The 22,424-nt window shown below is 38.2% G+C and overlaps 2 long non-coding RNA genes across 2 annotated transcripts in view; both read right to left on the bottom strand.

Moving 5' to 3' along the window:
* The window catches only part of LOC113968078, a 53,245-nt gene extending 31,818 nt beyond the window's left edge, over positions 1 to 21,427 (bottom strand). Inside the window, exons 1-2 of the long non-coding RNA XR_003534367.1 lie at positions 21,342 to 21,427; positions 11,155 to 11,251 (exon numbers count right to left, since the gene is read on the bottom strand). This is a non-coding gene — a long non-coding RNA (uncharacterized LOC113968078). The remainder of the gene's footprint in view (positions 1 to 11,154; positions 11,252 to 21,341) is intronic.
* Positions 16,158 to 20,781, bottom strand: LOC113968081. The gene is made up of 2 exons (XR_003534369.1): positions 19,861 to 20,781; positions 16,158 to 17,422 (listed from the first exon to the last, which is right to left on the bottom strand). It is a non-coding gene; the product is annotated as an uncharacterized LOC113968081 (long non-coding RNA).
* Positions 21,428 to 22,424: the final 997 nt, after the last annotated feature.

Here is a 22,424-nt window from a genome sequence, read left to right on the forward strand (position 1 = left end):
TGACTTCAATGTGTTTGCCTCAACAAGTCTGCTATTTTATTATTATTATTATACATTTCATCTTTTTGAAAGGAAAGTTCCACCCTTTCATGAAAAAAAAACCCAAAACAAAAAAACCAAAACACCCTCAGAAAACCCCAAACCAAACCAAACCAAAAAAAAAGGAACAAAAAACTCACCAGCAGGAACATATTTTTCTTTTATCTTTTTTTGCTTTTGGTTCTTCATAATATCTGGGAACTGTATTGTAAGGAATGTATAAGATGGTAAGTACTACATGTGCTCTGTAAAAATCCTGCTACAGTTTCTGTATTGAGAATCTCTGATAACATCAAGCTGACTGTAAATAATGAGTAGGCCTTTTATACAATTTTAGTGTTACAGTTTTTCAATCTGTTATTGTCACTATCTCTCTACTCCATTCTAACATTTCATTATTATTATGAAAGTATATTATATTTGATACAATTGTATTAGCAAGAATTAAAGAAAGATGCCCCCTTACTGAAAGACAAATTCATTAAATTTCCTAAAAAAATTATTCAAAAGAAAGGAAATTCTAAAAGAATTCTAAAGACTACTGTAAAACAAAAAGTTCTGTGGTAACTGGAAATATACAGAGAATTCCCTCTCATTTGGCTTCACAAGTGAAGGGGACAAATTCCAGATTGCTGAAATGGAATTTTTGATTGCTATAATGGAATTTGCAAATGTGGAGTTCGGAAAAACTCTGTGGGATAGCAAACCTGAATCTGATAAGAAGATAATTTGTGACACTGACTACCTTCCCTGCCTTGCCTCTTGGTAAAACACAGTTTTATGATTGTTGGCCTCTCAGTGCTAAAATAAGCACCAAGTATTTCCTGAGAAGCTTGAGGAAAAGCCTCCAGCACAGCACTTTTTCTCTCCTAGTGAGAATTTATAATAGTATTTTGTCTCTCGAGAATAAATTGCATTTAAGTGGCTCCTGTGCACACACTGTGCTCCGAGGTGTCCCAGGGTCTGTGCCAGCAGCAGTTGTGACCAGGACCAGCTGTGTCCTTCCCAAAGCAGCACTTACAGGGATGGCTGAGCCTCAGGAGGGGACTCAGGACAACTCCCGTGGCCAGGGAGCACAACACTGTGGAAAAGAGCTCCCCTGGAACCCCACCACAGACCACTGCCCAAACCTGCCCCTCACATCCCTGCTGTGCTCTGGGACACGGCACTGTTATTTATATAATATTTTAAATCCTTACAAATATTCAGTTGCTGTTGGCTTATTTCCCCTTTATCCATTCAAGCCCTTGACACACCACAGCTGTTCAAAGATTCTTTTTTAATCTTGAAATTATTTTCATATTTTAAGTTAAATTCAAACCCACACATACTCACCCAGTGTTTTGATTTTTCTCACTTCTTGAAAGCCCTGTGAAACTCAGACATATCCATTATGAATTTTCATCCATTTTGACATCAGATATATTCTTCTATACATTTGATCACTGACAGAATGACACACCTTTGCAAAGTCCCTTAACTAGCTTTTAGATTTGAACAATTTAATATCAAACATTTGAATTCAACACTCCACAGAATCCTGAGTAACATCAGAAGTTTAAAACAAGACTTTTCATTCCTTTTCCATATTCCCAAATCACTGGTACAAAATAATGCCCCTCTGTTAGGAGCTCTGCTCTCTGAAGCCCTTTGTATGTGCTGTGGCTTTATTTGTATTATCTCACAGTGTGTGCATTTCTAACCCAGCAGGTAAAGGCAAGGAGGAGCCCTGGAAATAAAACAGGAGAAATAAAACCTTTGTGCTTTTCTTTCACGTTCTTCAATACCTGTCTAGGAAAAGCCCAGAAGAAATCCACATTAGAAAGGCACACAGGAAAGCTGTCAAAGATTTTGATTAGGCAAAGAAAGAACCCAGAAAACACAGTCACACAAATATTTGCACTATGGGAATGTGGTAAGAGAGTCTCTCTCTGGTTATCAAGATAAATTATGTTGTAACTGCCATTTCTCTCATTCTCCAAGTTCTCAATGAAATTCAGCTGGCTAAAATCTCAGGCTGCTCAGACTGTGGTCTCCATGAATCAGAAATTGCTCTATGTAATAACTGTATTTTTTTCTTTTCTTTTTTTTTTTAAATTCATGCACTTTTATTCCCTCTCATGCAAAAAAAGAAAACATCCCATTCTGCAAGGGAAGATTTAAAGAACGGAACTCAACATTTACACTATTTTTATGCACTTATAAGTCATGCTTTATGGCAGCAATGCATGGGATTGTCTATGTTTTTCTTTTTCCACTAAACTGAGAAATTCTGCTTTATATTTTCTGCATATTTAAAATACAACTGTGTTCCTCACTACCATAAACAACCTGTAACATCCAAAAAACCTGCTTAGCTTCTTATTGGAGTATATATCAAGCTGTTAGAGTATTCATGTTGTGGAGTAGAGGGGGCGTGGAATAATTACTCACTAAATGGAACGTTTAGAAAGAAAATACAAAATGAAAAGCACAGAAACCCCTCCACCCTTTCTTTTCTGTCTCTTTAGTTACAATTTTCTAATGGATTGCCCATACAGATCAACTGATATAAATTACAAACTGTAATTTTCCATAACATGCTATGTATTAGTAATTTCATATTTTTAACTTATAAATCATCTGGTCCTTTCAGGAAATACAGATACTGAAAAGATGTTTTACAAAAAAGAGTGGATCCCAACAGGTATTGGAAGCTGCAGGATGCAAAGGATGCAGCAAACTCACTGGAGTTTAATTATGGCCCTGGCTTATCAGAAAGTCAGTTATCCAAAGTATTTTGAATTACTAGAAAAATAGTATTTTCCTGAGACTGATAGGAACAGAGAAACTTTTTAGCAGATAACCATAACACTGAGGAGCTTGCTGGAATCCCAGAGGTACCTCTGCCACTTTGTCACACTCAGCATGAATCATCCTTAAGAAAAATAGTAGTTGACTTACGGAGGATATTTTTCTATTGCATAAGCTTTGCAAAGATTCAATAGGCTCAGGAGATAAGCCCAATCAATATAAAATAATTGTTTACATGTGGATTATTTAATTCTAAATATTCTGTTTCTGTCAATAAAAATGAAAAAATAAAATAAAAAGCATCTGGAGTTAAAAGGTAGAGATTTTTGGGGCCTAATTCACTCCTTTGTGGCACTTGACATATATATGCCCTTCTGTGCAAACTGTAAGTAAAACTAAGATTGTGTACTCAGTGTTTCTAACAGTTATTTCCATTAATTTCATCTCTTATGTAACAGACACTGGAGAGAGCACAAGGTGAGAGGTGATTTTTACTTGTTGATTCCCCTTTACAAGTTACACATGTAGCTTTATATGTGCATTTGTGTGTGCTCAGGAGACAATTGGAGTTTTGCTGCTCAAGATTTAATCCCCAGGACAGTTTTGTATGAATGCTGAACTCTTTCTGCACCCAGGCTACTTAGTCATAGTGCAGTCGGGAACCTGATATTTAAACAGAGCAATCATAAAAATTAATCACCAAAAATCTTAATTATTAAAGATGATTAAGGCCTGAGAAAGGTCAATATTAAACTTATGTTCCCAGTGAATTACTTCTTAACAAAATATTTTTTTTCAAACATCTGGATTCTTACAGAAATTGTAAATGACAAAATCATTACACTTCATACTTATTTAGTAACTAGTACAAGGAGCAACAGGAATTACAGAGAGCAGAATTAATGCTAAATCCTTGAAAATAGTTCACTTATACAGCTACCAGTCACTCATATTAGGTGGTTCACACATGAAGAAAAATCTCTAACTTGCAGAGACAAAGCCAGTTCAGAACTTTTGCAATTCAGCAGTTTTGCAAAGTCCTTTGCACAGAATCATTTTTTTAAACCACCATAACCAGACAGAACTGTCATGTCTCTCTTGATTGCAGGGGACAAGGTTGAGTAACTGGAAATGCTTTGTGACCATTACTGGTACCACCAAATAGTGCCACCCTTTTGCACACTACCTTTCCATGCCAGCCACATCTACAATTTAGGTTCATAACTTTCTTATGTTAATTCCTCAGAATAAAAACTGGGGGGGAAAACTCCTACAGTTCCCTGCTGAGCATGTGAAACTTGACAAAAGTTAAATTTTAACACACAGAGCCATGACCTGCGCTGATCACAGAGCCAACATTCCTCTGGTTCTGTTCTGGGATGGGCACTGCCAGGGGAGCCGCAGCACAGACAGAGGCAGGGAAGTCTTTAACCAACGTGCCAAGAAATCCCCTGCCTGGGCTGCCCAGCTGTGCTCAAACACTTCAGCAACAGCTGTGATAGTTTTAAGATGTTACTTCTTTCACTGATTTTTTACCATCCTCAAGCCCCAGTAAATGGGATTGCCTTCCTGAGCCAGTTGGGTTCAGCTGAATCCCTTCCTACAGCAGTGGCAGAGTCCCAGATTCACTGTGCCACCAGGTCTGCACTGACAGGGACCTGCAGTGCAGTCACACGGACACTTCCAAGGGGCTGGAGCACATCCAGCAGCTCCGTGGAGCTCACAGCACATCCAGCAGCTCCGTGGGGCTCACAGCACATCCAGCAGCTCCGTGGGGCTCACAGCACATCCTTCATGTGGACAGAGGTTATGGAAATAATCAGGGAATGCAAGTATTGAAGATTTTACTGTTTAAATCTAGCAAGCAGAGATCATACCAGGAGTTATGCCCAAAAGGGTTAAAACTGGTTAAATATGTAGATTTTTCACAGAAATAACAAAAAGCACATGCTCAAGGGGCAGGCCACTTTCCTGCCAACATCAAATCTCAATTCCAAGCCTTTGGGTCATTCCAGTATTTCAAAGAATAAAGTTGCCAGAGTTTTTTTTTCCAATGAGGACAACACAGAACACTCTAGCTTAATTTAAAAAGAAATTATTTTTAAAAAAATTACCATGTTTACACTGGATTTACAAAAGATATCTGTTCTATGGTATCTTCTTTTTAATAGTTACTGTATTATTATCATAAATCCTTCTACAAGAAAATAAACTTCGTCTTTGTTAAGTTTTTATTCCTTTGGAGTTTGGGTTTTTTGTTTGTTTGGTTTGGTTGGTTGTTTTTAAGGATTGTTATGGTATTCAGAATTAGCCAAGCTAAATTCCAGGATATCACACGTGGATATTGGGTACAGCAACGTAACCTCTTGGAATATTTGTTTAGAATTTGGACCCAGTGCCAGAACATTCATCCCGCACAATCTGAAGCTTGAAATTTCTCTCACTCTCAGTTATATTCTTCATATGCAAGAAATATATTTAATGCTATGAGATTCCAAGGAGATACAATAAAATGTACACTGATATAAAATTATAAGACTTAAAAACGCCTCTTAGTAATTCTTCCTTCTGAAAGCTCATTCAGTTTCTAAAGAGTTTTTGACACTAAAAGTTTTAGCTAATAAGTTGGTATGTATGTTAGTCTGGAAAAATCTAAGGAAAGCAGTTTAATTTGAAAATGCTCAACATGACAGAGAAAAGGGGATGATGGAGGTAATGGAATACAATTACTTAGGTGCTGGCATAAAGGGCTTCCCTTGACTGTAGTCACACAACTTCAATCCCTTCCCTTGAACCTGCATCTCCTGACAAGTTCCTGGCCAGAAGGACCCTCCTCACCTTTTTCAGTGAGCTCAGGGAGTGCAGCAAAATGTTATCCTTACAAAAAATGAAATCATCTTCTGCCAGATGACTTCCCTGAACTGGTATAACAGAGAGGTAGGGATCTGAAGCCAGGATCAAGACGACCATTCCCATCTGGAATCCCATGTTAGACATGCCAACTGCACACTAAAGGCAGCCCAGAACCCACCAGAACTGACATTGCTCCAATGCCTTTGCAGAAAGTTTACTGTGTGCAAGTCAAAAACACCAGATGATGCCATTATTCTCTTTGAAACTAGAGAAGGGGAAAAAAAGTTGTGGCTTCAGGGATGACAAAAGCCACAATTATGCTTCCAAGCCTCAAGCCTTCTATGTGTCTATTGGGTTTGCTCATGTTTCTGATTCATAATCTATGTGAGATTCTTCTTTCTGTGACTCTGTGATTTTATATCTTGAGATTTAGACAAAGCAGCTGCTGGCTTCCTAACTAACCTTTATACTTAGAAGTGATGTGGTGTGATAATTCTCACTTTTCTTATTTTATTCCACTTGAACACCTCATATACTCTACACATAAGAAGCAGGCAGGTGAGTAACTACTGTGTGAAATGCAGAATGCCACCAGTACAGCTTGAGAAAATACCTTTGAAAAAGCATCTGTGACGATGTGGGAAATCTCTCTGTGTACAAAGCAGGAATCCTGGCTGTGGTTATGAAACTGCTGTATCATTAAATACCTCAGGGGATGTGAAATCAGCCATATGCTGTCAGGGCTGAGTCACATATGTCTCAGACATGGGTCTATGGAAAACAGCCCACCCTGGCAGCTCCCAGTGCACAGGGAGAAGAAAAGGACAATGGGGTGTCTGAGCCAGACAGCAATCAATTCATCCAAACTCTTCCTGCAAGACAGGGTTTGAAGCTACAGAATTTTCTCCCAAAAATGAAACAACTGGACCTCAAAAACTAAAGCATTTGGGAAATGTCATGAATCCCAGAGAGACAGAAAACTTGTGCATGGAGAAGGAAGAGTGAGCAGTGCTTGGCTAACTGTGGGCCAAAGGAGAAGGGAACTGGCTGCAAAACTGAGACACAGACAGGTATACAACATGATCTAGAAAGGTTCTGTACAGAGCTGGGTGGCACAGAGTGCACAGAGTGTGCCCAAAACAACATTCAAAACTGAGGAAGGGAAGTGTCAGTGTTTTCTCATCTGTATGGTACACCCCAGCTAGTAGAAAGAATCATTGATTTCATGAAATCAAGCACCCCTATGCTTGTCTGCTTCAACTCTCACATCTTTCTAAGAGGTGAACTATAAACCCTGAGGGAGTAAAAGGGGGACCCAAAGGAAATGATGTGTTTAATCTTTCAGAGAATGTCAGGACACAGCTGCCCTTGGGGCGGGGGGGATGTGCAAGCAGCCAGCGAAGTCTCACATTTACCAAGGAATAGAAGACAAACAATCCTGACTGGAAACTGAACTGGGGACAAAGCTGCTTCCAACACAGATCACAAAGGTGAGAGGTGTATGGGCTTAGACAGAATGGAAACAAAGCAATCCAGTCCATTTCCAGCACACTGGACATTACAAAGCCTGGGACAAGCCTGTGTTTCTTCTCACTGTTGCATCAGCTGAAAATTGCAGGTCAGTTGTTAAATTTTCACTTTCAATAAAAGTTAACATAATTATGATGATTTTAGGAAACCTTCCATACAGTCACACTTACAAATGGCACTTCATTACAGAAGTGCTCTTCATTAAATAATTTAACAAAATTTGAGCTGTTACTTGTCTATTTTTCCCATTTTTTTAGTCAAATACCAGAGAAAGATTTCCTGCCTGAGACAAGTACTTCTTCCTAATGGAATCTATATTCTTCCACATATTGTAAAATCACACCCAAACTACTAAACTGGAATTTCAAACCATCTGTAGATATACCAGGACAACATTCAGCATTGCTTTCCTCACATTATAAGTAACTAATTTTGTCCTTGACTTCTTTACTCATAAGAATCATTTGACTACAGCTTTTCAAGATAATAATTTGCATTTTTAGTATTTTCAACTCCTCTTCATTATTAGGTACTTCTTATGTGTTCTTAGAAAAAAAAGTATGAGGGTGCATTGTCACTGTCTTCTTTCTCTCTGGGTGGAGAACCGCAAGCAGGAACTTTGGAAATCACACATTAGCAGAACATTCAAGTCAAACCACGTCCAAACAGCTCTGCCTGCCCCGCACTTCAAAGCACTGGCAAGGCCTCACTCAGTGTCCTTCCAAGGTTTGCTTGATTGCCACAGTGGTGAATCATGACCATAAAAGAAGCTGTGTGAATGTTGGTTGGGTTTTTTTTTCCCTCTCTACACAGGAAACAATAAAACAGTAATAAAAAAGTAAGGTCAAGACAGAACTATAGAATTATTCTTCAGCGAGATCTAAGTGGCCAATTTTTCTCCACCTGGGACGCCCAGTCAAAACATTTGTTATTGAAGACTTCACTGTGACTCACTTGTTAAAATTCCAGATACAGATTTAACTCACCCCTGACTCTGACAAACAAACAAACTCTGAAATATTTTATATTATCAAATCTGACAGAGTTTGATATAACTCACTGAGAGCACTCTGCCTTCTTTCAGACTTATTACTCAGAAAAAAAAATTAAAGCATGGCAAAATTTGTGTCACTTAGCCCTCAGAAAATTGAATGTTTTGTAAAATTACACGTCAAAGCTAATGAAGGAACTATTAACATATATCATGAATTTGCATTACCCCAAATTCTGATACAGAGATTATGAAATCTTTGTCTTTGCTTTGGAAAGGCATTTCAAGGACTGCCACCAGTTTCATACTAAATGAGAAGGTATTTATGTCCTCAAACGAAATTGCTCATCTGTCCAAACTTTTCAAAGCAAACCATTCTTCAAACTCTATGGAAAATCTTGCAATATCTTGTTTTGTACAATATTTCACCTGAAATATTTTCTCTACATCGTTTCACTTTTTGTTTGCTTACAGATATAAACCCGATTTTCATTTCAAGTGCATAAAGGAATGCACTTACTCTAGTGTAGGACAGGATATGCTCTAGCAAATCTTAGTTGCTGTGTTCTAACTTTCAAAAAAATCAGTCTTAAAGGACAGATAGTCAGGTATGAAAATACTAGGAAATTTAAGACTTCTGTGCAGCATTAGATATCACCCATTCAACTGTCAGTCCTACTTAAAAACCTGTTTTTATTTAATAATTTTCAAAGTAAGCATTAACCTAATAAACAGCCTTCGTAGACAAATTTTACAGCTTCAGCTCTTGTCTAGATTAAGAACATTGAAATTTAAAGATCATGAAAATGTAAAGGTAAAGCTGTAACATTTCAAAGAAAAGACCTCCTATTTCCTGGGAACATAAATCTGTATGAAATGTGTTTGCTGTTGACAGGAGCTGATGAGAGCCAAATGGATTCAGCATTAATTTACAATTGTTTCAAACATACATAATACAGAATATTACGCCAAAGTCAGATGAGAACAGCAAAGCTCCTTTACAAAATACAGCTATGTTTAACAATTTCCATTAAGTTGGTTTTTGGCACCAGAAAGATTCCTATGACCCAGTTTCCACCTGCTTATTGACTTTATATACCATCCAAAGTAAAGTACCAAATGGGAAACTGCAAAAGGTAACAAACCAGGAGGTTTAGAACAGTTTGCTGTGTGTATGACATTATTTCTCCACTTAACTTAGGAAAAGGCAAATACTTAGGGGTTAGGAAAGCGATGGAGCCTGTGGACATTACAGCTCCTCAGGGAAATGTGAGTTAGGAAGCTGGCTGATTCTTGTTTTGACAATTTATAGCAGCAAACAAGTAATCACAACAATTTATTATGGTTGCTATAAAAATCCCAATATTTTTATATCCCTGCCTGTGGGTTTCACATCATTAGGAATACAAGAGCCACCAATTCAATAACAGGTAATGCAGACAGAAATATTAAATTCCACATCCTAGATCATTTTCAAACAGATGGCTTCCTAATGGCTTTGTTTGTTGAAGTAAAACTCTGCTTAAGCTTGTCAGGGGAAGATTGTTTAACTGAAACCCTATTTAATCATTTCCAATTGTATATGTGCAAAACAGTTCAAGCTAATGCACGGTAAGTTAGGAGATTTCATGCTGCAAATGTGACACAATATTGGCAAGTGCAACAATGGCAAATTTATAACATTTCAAATAGAAAATTCCCCCAGGAGGTAAAACTGATGTCTTAAAATTCTGGGGAGAAACACACTGCCGACTGCCCCTTGTGTGCAGCCTTTCAAAAAGATTTATCTCAGTCTCTTGCAGCCTCCCAAGAAATGTCAGCAATCAAATCCACTACAGCCACTTCAATTGCACCTGTTTGCACAAGACTGGAACTCTGACTTGTCTGAAGTTGATTTAGTTTCCAGAATCTCATTAAATACTGCTATTTATTGACCCAGTCATTTTGAAAATCAATGGGTTTACAGAGGCCTGTGCAAAAGCAAAATTAAGCTCAGCCCTAAATGCATTTGGTTTGGGTGTCCTGTTTATTAATTTGGTCTTTTCATTAAAATGCATTTAATAAAAAGCAGTTATTTACTTACTCTATACAAAGTCCCTAAAGATGCACCATAGTATTTTTAAATGGAGGTCCAAGAAATTACAGTATGCTTTTGGGAAAGAAATATTTTAAATATCCATGTGTTTGTAGCAGAAGTTTTCAGGAAGGTCAAAGCAATAAATCTTTGGAAACCCTGGCCTTAATGTCCTAATTAGGTCATCCTGAAATAAAATGTAACTTGTTACATCATTTGGCTCTTCCGCAAATAAGGATGATATTTTCTTAATTCCCATTTATTTATTACTTTAATAATTGTTAAGCACCAGACTGTAAAGGGAAATTTGCTTTGTACTTAAAAATAACTTAAAATAGTTGGTTTAAATACACTTTCCTTGCCTGGTACCTTACACCAAAGGGAAAGTTTGCTATTTAAAACAACTCTGGTGTTTTAGCCACACTCACATTTTGATGTGTACCTTCATCATAAGGGACTTGTCATTACTGTCAGTAATGTCAAGCATTGAATTATCAATCACAAAGTCCAACTCATTTGCATATAGTCCCTCATAAAATCAAAATAATTCAGTGTTATCATGGGTTAAAGGTTAGTCTGAGAGTTTTTACTGCAATATTTATAGATCACATAATTCCTACAATACCATTAGTAGCATCTTTCTATCCCCTGATCTTGGAAATCTACACTACAGAAACTAATTAAAGATTGCTTTTTTAAAAAAATACAAAGGAAAGCTATTTGTATTTTTACTTTATATTATCAAATCTCTTCTTAGTATACTTAAGGAGAAAGAACCTCAAAGTGCAGCAGCATGTTAGGGGGTGTTTCAATACTGCAATTCCATCAGCCCTGCTCCACCACACTTTGCCTTTTCTATCCCCCCTTTCTTTACCTCCAAGGCTTCAGAAGGTGTTCAAGTCTTCCCATCACACTCCATCTCCAACAATGGCCTTTGTCCCATTGTCACATGAGGGTCCAACAGCCCAGCACTAGGACAAGAAATCTTTCTTTAGAAGCTCCTGTGACAGTAAAGTCCCACACATGCCCACACACTGCAGCTTCAGGACAAGGGAAATGTGTGGAAACTAAGAATTGTTCACCTTTCAAATTGAGAGCATTGTGTATGCAAAGACTCCACAAGATTTAATCAGAAGATTTAATTACATTATTTCAGTTTAGAGAGGTGATGTTCTGTTGCAGCAATCTAAGACTGCAATTTGGAAAAAAAAAAGGCAGTTGAAAGTCAGAAGACTGTAAATGCTAAAATTAATCTGCATAAAAAATCCCTCTCTTACTGTACACATTCTACACTGCCATCACAGCAAAGCATTTTTAAACTACACACTGTAAATTAAAAAAAAAAAAGGATTACTTATGTATGGTTCAACTTGCCTAAATTATTTAGGACCAAATCAAGTTCAAGTAATGACTTACTTGAGGTGCTTCTATTTTCGAATCAAATACTGCACTTTGCAGACAATGCAAACAATACATGAAGAATTATGCCCTGAGCAATTTAAAAATATTTTTTTAGAGTTTATTACTTTTCTTTGTGAGCCCCAGAGATTTTTTCTTTAGACTCAAAGAACTTTCTCTGCCTAAATAATATATTTTATGAGTTTCTACTCTGTGCAGTTGCTAAACCCCAGAACACTTCCAAACCACCTTTCTAAGCCTTCTCTTGGAGATATCTGGCTCACCAACAATATGTGTAGTTGGCAGAATGTATGTGACCTTTAAAAATGAAATCTTAACTTTCTGCTTAGAAGTTCTAATAAGTCCAAACAATGCACAAGAGAAAACACTGTATTGGAATAAAACAAAACAAAGGCTTTGTTGAAACTTTTTAAAAAAATCTTGAAAGTTAAATTAATGTTAAAATTTTCATTCAAAAAATAAAACTATAAGAATAAAAAGAGAGTGTAAGAGGAAGCTGAAATAACAAATAAATTGAAGTGCTGTTTCTTCTTTGGTATGCTCTCTGTTCCACACAAACATTAATGCAAAAATAGGAGGGCAAATTAGATTATTACAACAAAAGAAACCAAAAACCAAATTCAACTTACCCCCATTTTTAATGCAATCAGAGCATTATAAACAAGTGGCCTGGACCTTGGAGTCCTGCTCTGCCTGTTAGGGAAGACTGAGCACACTAGATAGGAACTGAAATTAGTCTGTCTAGAACAACTGACCACATGGAACAGCAGAAACCTTTCTCTTTGTGCTTACATGATGCTTAAACTACACCAGGAAAATATTACAAGAGAACTGTAGCAGACTTAAAATGTCACTGGAAAGTATTTTTGCATATTTATTCAAGGACTTCAAAAAACTTAATGCCATTTCCTACAAATATCAAGATGAAAAGCTGTGTGGCCCCAGAGACCTCCATTCCTGCACAAACACACACACAGTGTTAACCAAGAGAACCTGCTCTAGGATTTCCAAGAATAGCTAATTGAATTGTTCTTTTATTTCATCTCCCCTGTCCCCTCCCAGCTGGATTATTCCTGTGTAGTATTCCAGCTGCACAGAAAAGCAGCCTCTGTGTAGCAGTGTAACTCCCCAGGTTAGGTTTGCAGTGAATATTTACCTGCTTGACCTCAGACATGCTTTCCTTGCCTATTGTTGGGAAGACCTCTCAAAAAATAAGAATTTGTCTTTTTTTGCCTGAGGCCACTGCTCAGAGGAAACTTCTGTATGAAACCTCTGACATTAAATTAACTTCCAAATGCACACACACTCAGTACATGTTGTTCAAACCAACATTCTCACCCAATGAACACACATTTCTAACTTCATGCTCTCTGCTGGGAGTTTACAATGCCAGGAAAAGCTGCACTATAGGTCTTTTCAGGACAAGAAGGCAGGAGGGGGCAGGGGGGAGATCATTGCATAAGCTAAGATTCTCTAGCACAACACCCCCCTATACATTTAATTAGTACACAGGATAATGCAGTTTAGTTAAAACACTGGGGAGACAGAGGGGAGGGGAAAGGCCAAGGCACAAACCCACGGCAGTTCACAGTGCAGCCAGATCCTGGAGTGATTGCAGACACACAGATGAGGCACAATATCTTTAAGGGTGTATGGTCATATTTGTCAAATGAAATTGAAGAAAACAGTCAAACCTGATTCTGTCAAACAGTGTATAATAGATGTAAAAACAGTTAATTCACCATGTATTGCTTTTATGGACAAATTTCACATCATAAATAAGTCTTAAATTCATATAAGAAATTATTCATTTCATGTGCAATAATACCTCACATAAAAATAAAATATACTCCTGGAGCTTAACTGAATTCAGGCTCAGAGTCATATGGGACATGTAACTCTTACCTCCATAATACAGAGGGAGAAAGTAGAGACACAGATGGGTTCAAGTGTCTTGCCCAATGTCACCCTAAAACTGGTGGCTAAGCTGATGGTGACAAAAATCAGATTATCCAGCACTGTCCTACCAGGAAAAAAAATTTATCTGTTTCATAAATAACAGAGCAGCTCAGAAGTGTTTCTCCACTTTGCCAACATTGTGGATAAATGTTGGCAGTGTAAATGTGTGGAATTTGGCATAGAGCCTCTTTCCTTACAATGTGTCATTCATCCTCATTTTTAGCATTTCAGTGGCTGTTCCTTTTAGGTGGCTATTAAAGGGAAGAATAACAGAACAAACCCAGACAATAGGACACTTATATTACACTAATGAAACATAAGTGAAGTAGAGCATCCTCCAGTAGCTTTGGAGCATTGGAACAGCTCTACAGTAACCACCAGATTAAGTGCTGGAGTCATTCTAGTCCTCTGATTCTCTGAAATATTAAAATTTTGGGGGTTATTTTGCTGGGAAAATGTGAAGTTCTTTGTGATATGATTTTATAGTAAACTGAAAGAAGTGTCAGTAAAATTGCCAGAGCAATTACTCCATACAGAGCTAGGAAAAATAGGAAACACTGTACCACTTCCCCTTATAATGCTGTAAATCTTCACAGGTTCCCTAAAGAACCATCCTCAACCAGGAACTTTAGCTATTAGCTATGTATTTAGATATTAAATTCACATTTACAAAAAACTTTAACCTCTGCAGGTTTAAGTGGCTCAGTTTCACTCTATGTACTGTCCAACCCTACATAAATCAACACTGAGTCCCCAGCCACAGCTATTTACATATAGTTCCAATAATCAAAGATTTCTGTATTTTGAGAATAAGATTGTGGTACAAGAATTAAAAGCACTGTGGAGACAAGTAAGGAATCCCTTAAATTGTATCTTATTCCACATTGAGTTTGAAAATACATTTGTGAGCTGCTCTAGTTAAGTTGTATGCTGCTGTATAATCCTCCACAGAGCGGAAATACAAATGAACTTAAGGAGAAGAAAAAGTCATAATTCATATTTGTTACAAAATCTGAAGTATATATGAAAACACAGATCAAAAATTTTGCAGATTACCACCAACCATGAACTTCAGTGTTAAAGTTGTGACAAACATCCTAGGGTGGAACACAGACAAATCACTCCATGAAGAATTGCTTTAGTTTCAGACCAATGATTTCCAGCAGCTTCCCAGCTTCCCAGCTCGGGATTGTGTGGAATATGAGATTCAGTAGCACGTATGGCATGAGAGCTGGGCGTTGGACAAGGGAACTCCTGCAGCTGCTCAAACTCTGAGCTCTGCATTTGTAGCTCCCAATCAACTCAGAGCTAAAGGCAAAGAAAGCCTTTCAGAGCATGAAAGGTGCGAGACAGTTGCAGCCACGTGAGAGGGAGCTGGATCCCAGAGCAGTGCATGAACTGGCATGTCTGAATAGGACTGAGTGCCAAGTGGCTCTACAGTGATTTAAACAGAGCTCAAACTTCAGGAAATGAAGGGGGAGTGGGAGACTGTGCTTTTGAATGTGGCATAATATTATTCAATCACTAAGCCATTACTTTCTTCTAATGAAATACAAGTAAAGCACTCCAGATTTTCAAGTCAACTGTGTCAATTCTCCAGCTATTCTGTTTAGATATTCAGAATTTTATAAGGGTTGTTGAGTCCCTGCCTTGGTTTTATTATTAAGCAGATACTGTGTATCTATGATTATGGATGCTTTAACTTATTTATATTACCCATTTTTTCCATTCCAGTTTCCAGTACTAATTCAGTTACCTAAAAGCCAGCCATGCTGAAATGGATCCACCCATCCAGAGAGATCAGTGGCACAGTCCTTATTTTCTCTTAGGTTCATTCACAGTGATTTCTATTCCACAGAATAAAACATCTGGAACATGGTAGCACTCTCAGTTTGTTATCAACAGTAAGAACTCTCTGCTGCTTGCACTTCAAGCTTTGATAATTCAGTGTGATGATTTTTTTCAGTTTGAATGTGGGTAGATCTTAGTAAGACTCTGCTGATCTGCAGTAAACATCCATACCTGGTAGGTTCACAATACACAGAGCAAGAGCAGCAATTTACATCCCACTACAGCAAACATTTTTACTTTTTAATTTTTCTAGATTGCACTACGTTAAACTTGGTGTGCAACTCACCTCTCCTTGGAGGAAACTTGAAAATGGTGTAACCTTTCAGCCAGACACAACCCTAAACCTCTCTGAAATGCAAATACACCTCAGCATTAGGAAAAAAAGCTAACCCCCAAGTCTCCTGAACATGAGTTAGCTTGCACTTCTGTTACACACAATCCTAGACGAGTGTCAGCTTCCTGCTGTTTTTTCCCAGAAGTTTCCACAGTTGGACTGTTTGCAAATACAACTTCAGTCAGGTTTATGGGCCAAAAAAGATCACTTACTCTGTTCTGTTTCCCACAGTATTGGGATGTCAATGCTTGGCCTTGTTCTTCCTGAGCATATCATATCCACATCTGGAGTCATCACATACTTACACTTACAGCTAGACATTTTCATGTTTTATTTTTAGAATGTGCCTTGCAACATAACCAAGCCCTCCCCAAACCATAAAGGAATAGAACTTGGATATTCTCTTCAAAGAAGACTGCTAAGACAAGCATGTCTTGTTGTCATGATGTCTCTCTGCAAAATCTGCTAACACCCTCAGTAATTATCTATAAACTGAAAAATTAAGCAGAAAACTGAAAAATTTGGAGTATATATAGAATCTTCCAGCTGTCTCAAAGAAACACACAGATAGGAAACCTATTAGGAATGCTCAATAAAAAAATATTTCTCACTTTTACAAATTGAAATTAAATGATTAAATGAGGAGCAAAGGTTCCTATTAAGAATGTACAAAGAAGCAAGGAAAGGAATTTGTATAATACAAACCATTTGGTTCTTTCATCTTCCAATGTCTATTTGACTAAATGTTTGCATATTGTTTGCTGGCATAAAAAACAGTAGATACTTTGTAAAGATATAAATACCACAGTATTGGCATTTAACAGAAGAGCTGTGGGAAATAAATAGTAACCTTAGAGCTTGTTATACTTTTACAGGCATGTAAAGTAAGAGAACATGTCAATGACTATGAATTAAATGCTCCTAACAAGGACGAGACACATAAAATCTGCTCTGGTGTGGAACATCCACATTCTGTGGTCCAGCTGAGTGCTCAGCACTTACAGGTATTAAGACAGTTGCATGTTATTCCATAAAACAGGAAAACAGTTTTATCTTTGCTCAGTCTAGTGTCACATTTGTCAAAGGGCATCCCCGCATGAGGTCTTACCTGCACAAGACTTTTCAATTCTATTAAATGTGAAGACATCCTCAAAAATTTAACAACTAATTAACTTCTCCTCTTTAGTGAAAACCTTTGTCCATTTTCTTTCAGTAATTTTAGGATTTTTTAGGGTTTGGGTTAGCTCTTCAGCCTCCAAGCAAAAAACTCTTCCAGTTTTCTGTATCTTTTACCATGTTTGACACTGTCCTGTTCTCCGGCTGGTCCATGAGCTGTTTGCCAGTGCCTCCAGCCTTGCTCCAGGAATTCCTTTGCACTGGTGGCACCGTAGCTGAGCAGCCACACAGTGGTTCCACCATCCTTGCAGGATGTTAAACACTCATCGTGCCAGATTAGTAATTTTATGTTCCATTTCACGTCAATATTCCGCCTGTGGAAATGGAGTGAGCGCTCCATCCGTGGACACACTGAGATTACACAGATTGCCTGAGTCATCCAACAGCCTGGGAGAGGCAGAGACTGCAATTTCAGACACAGGGATAATTTCAGATCTTGCCGAGGGAAACAATGTGAAATCTATTTGCCAAAATGAGTAATGGAGCTCTAAATACTGATTACAGTTCACAAATCTAACTTAGATTGTATGATTACACTTGAAATTGTACTCTATGTTCGATTCACAGCAGTATTTTTATCCAAATAATTTATTACTAAACATAAAGGTAAAATACACACCAGTAAAACTATATGTAAACATTCGACATTTTTCTAAGGTTTTTTTAACTGCACTTTTACTGCAGCAGTTACAGCTGTGTTTATGTGTGTGCCTGTTTTTCAGGAAAGTATTCAAGGAACAAGAAAGTGTTTGGTTTGTTTAACATTAGTGAGCATTTTGTAAGTAGAAACAGTTGAGAATGTGGCAGCCACTGTTACATTCGTTGTGCATTACTTCAAAGTGTTGATATATGCTCAGGAAGGAACGTGGGGAACTACCTTTATTTAAGAAACTGGAATTCAGAACATATCACAACTCTGTCTCATCTGAACTCTTGTAGCAGCGGAACGGAACTTTCCAAATTCCTTATTTAAACTGAGAAAACATCTACACTAGATTGAAAAGCATCTACTGACAGAAAATCTTGTGTTTCACTAAAATACATTGTCCTGAGTGCATGTTTTGGCAAACTAGAGTAAGAAAAGCTGCTTTTTAACATACTGCAACACGGGCAGAAAAGCTTCCAGCTCATAACACACATACCCTGAGATTACATATCACAGACACAAAGAGAAACCAGACAAGGTCTCTTCTAAAATCACAGAGCTCAGTTCGTGCATTCAGCAAGTCTTTGAAAATTGTCAGACTACAACTGGGAAGCCTTTCTTTGCCACGAAAAATAGTGCACTTTCCTCAGAAAATGCTACTTTTTACTGTTGCTCATTAGATTTATATGTTGGAGTAGTAATTTCAAAAGCAAGTCTTTTACAGATTGCTCCCATGGTGAAAAAATAGCTCCACCTGCTAACACTTGAGTGCCACTAGTATGGAAAGATATTAAATTCAGCATCATTCTATTCTTTAGTCTTTCTACAAACTCAAGAGTTTCTTAGAGTTTGTATAGCTGCTACTGTCATTTTTTTTAAGATAAACTACATTAAATTTAGATTTTAGTACCAGCTAGTACTGATACTGAATCAGCACATTACTACTGTCATCACAAGTGTTTAAAAATGTCTTTCAGAGCAGTTGTAAGATGCATTTGTTAAAATTGTCAGTCTAAAATAGAGTTTCATATTTAGTTTATATTTAGTCTAATTCTTCGAGCTCTTTCATCAAAAAAAGGGCATAAAAAGACTAAAGGGTATTAAGTGATTGTGCCACTGATTCTCCATTTTTCTTTAGACACATCCTGAGCCCAAATTTCATGTTAGACATGAATTAGATGAACAATTAGATGTTAAATTCCTGTTCTTGGACATAATTCAAACCAAAGGTGTGAGTCTCGAAAACTCCCCTGTGCATTAATTGCAAATATCCATTAAAAATTGTTATGAAGATGTTATAAGTGCTTTGACACCTTGGAGCTGCACCCTCTAAGAGACAGAAGAATTTATATCAATTAAGAAACCTGACTGAAGTACTAAAAATACAGTGATCTGTTCTATGAGAATGGAATATTAAATATTTCAAGCATCACCCCATTGACCTCCTAAAATTTGCCAGTATAAACACTTTCTCTTAAGTTCTTCACAGACTGATCATTTAGTACCACCATTCTTTAATCTGTTTTAGTAACAATTACCTCAAAGCCCCAGGGGAGTGTAGTACAATCTAGCAGAAAGGGTTATTAGTCTACATGTGAGGGAGTCCAGTAATACCAACATGAAATTATGTCTTTGCAACAGAGAATTATTCACTGATAACAGTATGCTCAGCATAAGACCAGACAACTAAAATACTGTATCCACTTTCAGTATTGTAGTAAAAAAGTTTCTAATGATAACTGGCAGCTTCTCAACAGCACATTAAAAATATAACTGAAAGTAAATCAAGCATATGAGAGAATTAAAGGGAAAGTTTGAATTGTAGACCTTCGACAAAGAAAATAGAGGGTCAATTTTAAATTACTGTGGAATTGTTGGCAAATATGTATCAATTATTTATTGCAAATGAAGCAATCAACTTCCCCAAATGCAAAAATTTTAACTGGTAGAGACACATACTGTACATGCTTGGAGCAAACTTATTTTTGAAGTCAGGAGCATCCTACAATGAAGTGATCTAACTTCTAATTTAAAAAAAAAAAAAAGAAGAACAACAAAGAAATAAACTCCCACCTCTGAGTATATACATGAACCAAACCGTCATCCCTGAACATTTTAAATTTAAAATCCCATCTGAAAATTCAAGGTAAAAGTTAAAATAAGTATGCAGAATCAAACAAAATAGCCGTTCTTACCTTAACAACAGTGCAAAGTTTTTTGAGGCTTATATAAGGAATCGGTAACTTCAAAAGCTGTTTTTGAAGTAATCAACTTAAATATAATTGCATTTTCAGTCATTTGATGGGTTGAAAACAGATCAGAGATTAGGATGCAACTGGCTTGGCACAGTCACAACCTCCAGCTTCTCACATTCAGTCACACACCAACCCCATCCTCCAGGGTCACTCCGGGAATAAGCCAGAACATTGTTTGCAATATTTTCAGACTATAGACTGTTCATGTACAAATACAACTATCAGCCATTTGAAGAAATTAATATAAGCGCAGGGAAATGTAATTTTTCACACTTTGCTGAATGCTTTCAATATGGCATTTATGAATAATGTGTTCCATACGAGATCATGTTGAGCTCGCACTGACTTGTGATCTGCTATAGTGCTCATGGAAGCACATGGCTGCCAACAATTATTCTGCTGGAAAAGGAGTATTTTTTTAAAAGAGCTTCCTGCATACCTATTAAAGCAAATAGGACATCCTAATTATGAATATATTGCCCCTATAAACCTCAGTCTAACCCACCATCCATTGCTCCTCATGCAATGAACGTGTGGCAGCATTTCTGTGAAGCACACATGGAGCGTTACTTTAGTGTAAGTTTAATGCTGCAACAGTGCAATACAGGCAAGCAAATGTTTATTCTTTTACTAAATGTACTGTGGAGTAACTTGAGGAATCTTCTTCAATGTACACATCTGCTCAGCTGGCAATAGTCTAAACATTTCAGGAGCCAAGAACTTTTGATTACCAAGAGTCTCCTTGCGTACGCTCTGACACTGAATTGCAGAGGACATTTTTGTCTGCATTACGTTTACCGGGATTTTAAGAGAGAGAACACATCCAGGGTACCAGACATTTTCTGGGCACCGTGACAGAACTCAAAGGTCTAAAGAAAGAAGGAGTTACATTTACTTTTTCCCACAGTCACCAAAAGTTTTAGCTTTCTCTCTCTCTCTTGGTTTTACCACTGGATCAATAGTTAAATTTAGTCCTCCATCTAAATCATCTGAAGCTTTTAGTTTCAAATCACAAGCTCAAAATTGAGACCAGGACAGGCTGTTGCACCCCCAGCAATCTCAATTTAACATGGGATTAATTCATTCCCTCTTACCTGCGCCCATTCAAATCCATGCTTTAGGGACATTCACACTCCCTCCTTAGCCTACACTACACAATTACCTTTATCTATTTGTCTACCAGCAACTTCCAATACCCTGTGCTGTAATCCTGTGCATTCTGACACGAGTTAACACTTCTCATCCATAAATGCTTGAGATGAATTTGAAAATTATTACTTCAAGTACAGTTTTAACCTGCCTTCTGATGTGAGCAACAAAGCACTCCATCACCACAGATAAATTAGCACTGTCAAGTGTAAGTTCCAGCCAAATAAGCCCATTCTCATTCCTCTGCAAGGGCAGGGTGCCAGCTCACCTACCTCAGTTGCTGCTGAGCCAGACCTCCCTCATGTTTCTCCACACCATTTCTTCAGATACTCACATGTTCAGGCCCACACTCCTTTCCTCAACACCGCCGACAAAATTCCCTCATTTTCTCAAGGCAATTCCTCACTTCCTTCAACCCCTACTTCCAGCACTTCTATATATTGTTGCTTGTTGGTTCCTACACCCTCCTCAGCTCTGTCCCTCAGAGCCTGCGGCGGCCTCACCCCAAGCAGGGACAGCCCGCGCTGGGCACTGCCCGCCACAGCAAAGCCCCTGAGCGGCTGCTGAAGAAAATGTTCCACAGTGCGACTTGACGGCAAGGTAATGTTTTTTAAAGGCTGCTTTACACCATCGGGAAGCACGAGCGAGAACGCTGAGGGCGGTGAAGCCCCCGGTCCCTCACGGCTCGCAGGGACGGGAGGAGGGAACGGGTGGCGCCGCCACCGCCCGGCCCTGAGGGGAGCGGGGCGGGGCAGCACCGGAGGGCGAGAGGCGCCGGGACAAAGCCCTCAGGGACACGGTGGGATTCCTGGGGTGTCCCGGAGTTCTATTCGATGATCCTTGTGGGTCCAGCTCAGGATATTCTGCGATTCAACGACCTCTGGAGTCAGTAACAGCACACAAACCGCCAGGGAGCAGGAACCCAGGAATCCCCAGAGCCATCACAACCAGCGATGACAGCTCTGCTTTTCAGAAACAAATTCTAGGCACATATTTTAAACACACATTATGAAACAAATGTGGATCTAATTTAAGAAGCTACATTCTTTCCCTTCTAGAATTAATGATTTCACTTCAAGCGTAGGGAAGCGAACCAAACCCCACAGAATAAGGAGGTTTGATGTGGTATCAGAGGGGCCAGTCCCTGCTTAGGACACCATCTCTGACACACCGACACTTGTCAACCCAAACTTAGCATTAAAAAAAGCATAGCCCCGCAGCCAGCACATTTTAGTAGCTTACCCAGGTGCTCACTGGTAAAATCGAGGACTAGGAAAGGGAAAAAGCACTATTTTCTTCAGAGGATTTAATTACAGATAGAGATAAGTAACATCCAGCTCCGCAAAATGACAATT

The sequence above is a fragment of the Neopelma chrysocephalum genome, unplaced genomic scaffold (assembly GCF_003984885.1).
Source record: "Neopelma chrysocephalum unplaced genomic scaffold, ASM398488v2 Primary Assembly neopelma1_65c, whole genome shotgun sequence".
NCBI classification, from domain to species: domain Eukaryota; kingdom Metazoa; phylum Chordata; class Aves; order Passeriformes; family Pipridae; genus Neopelma; species Neopelma chrysocephalum.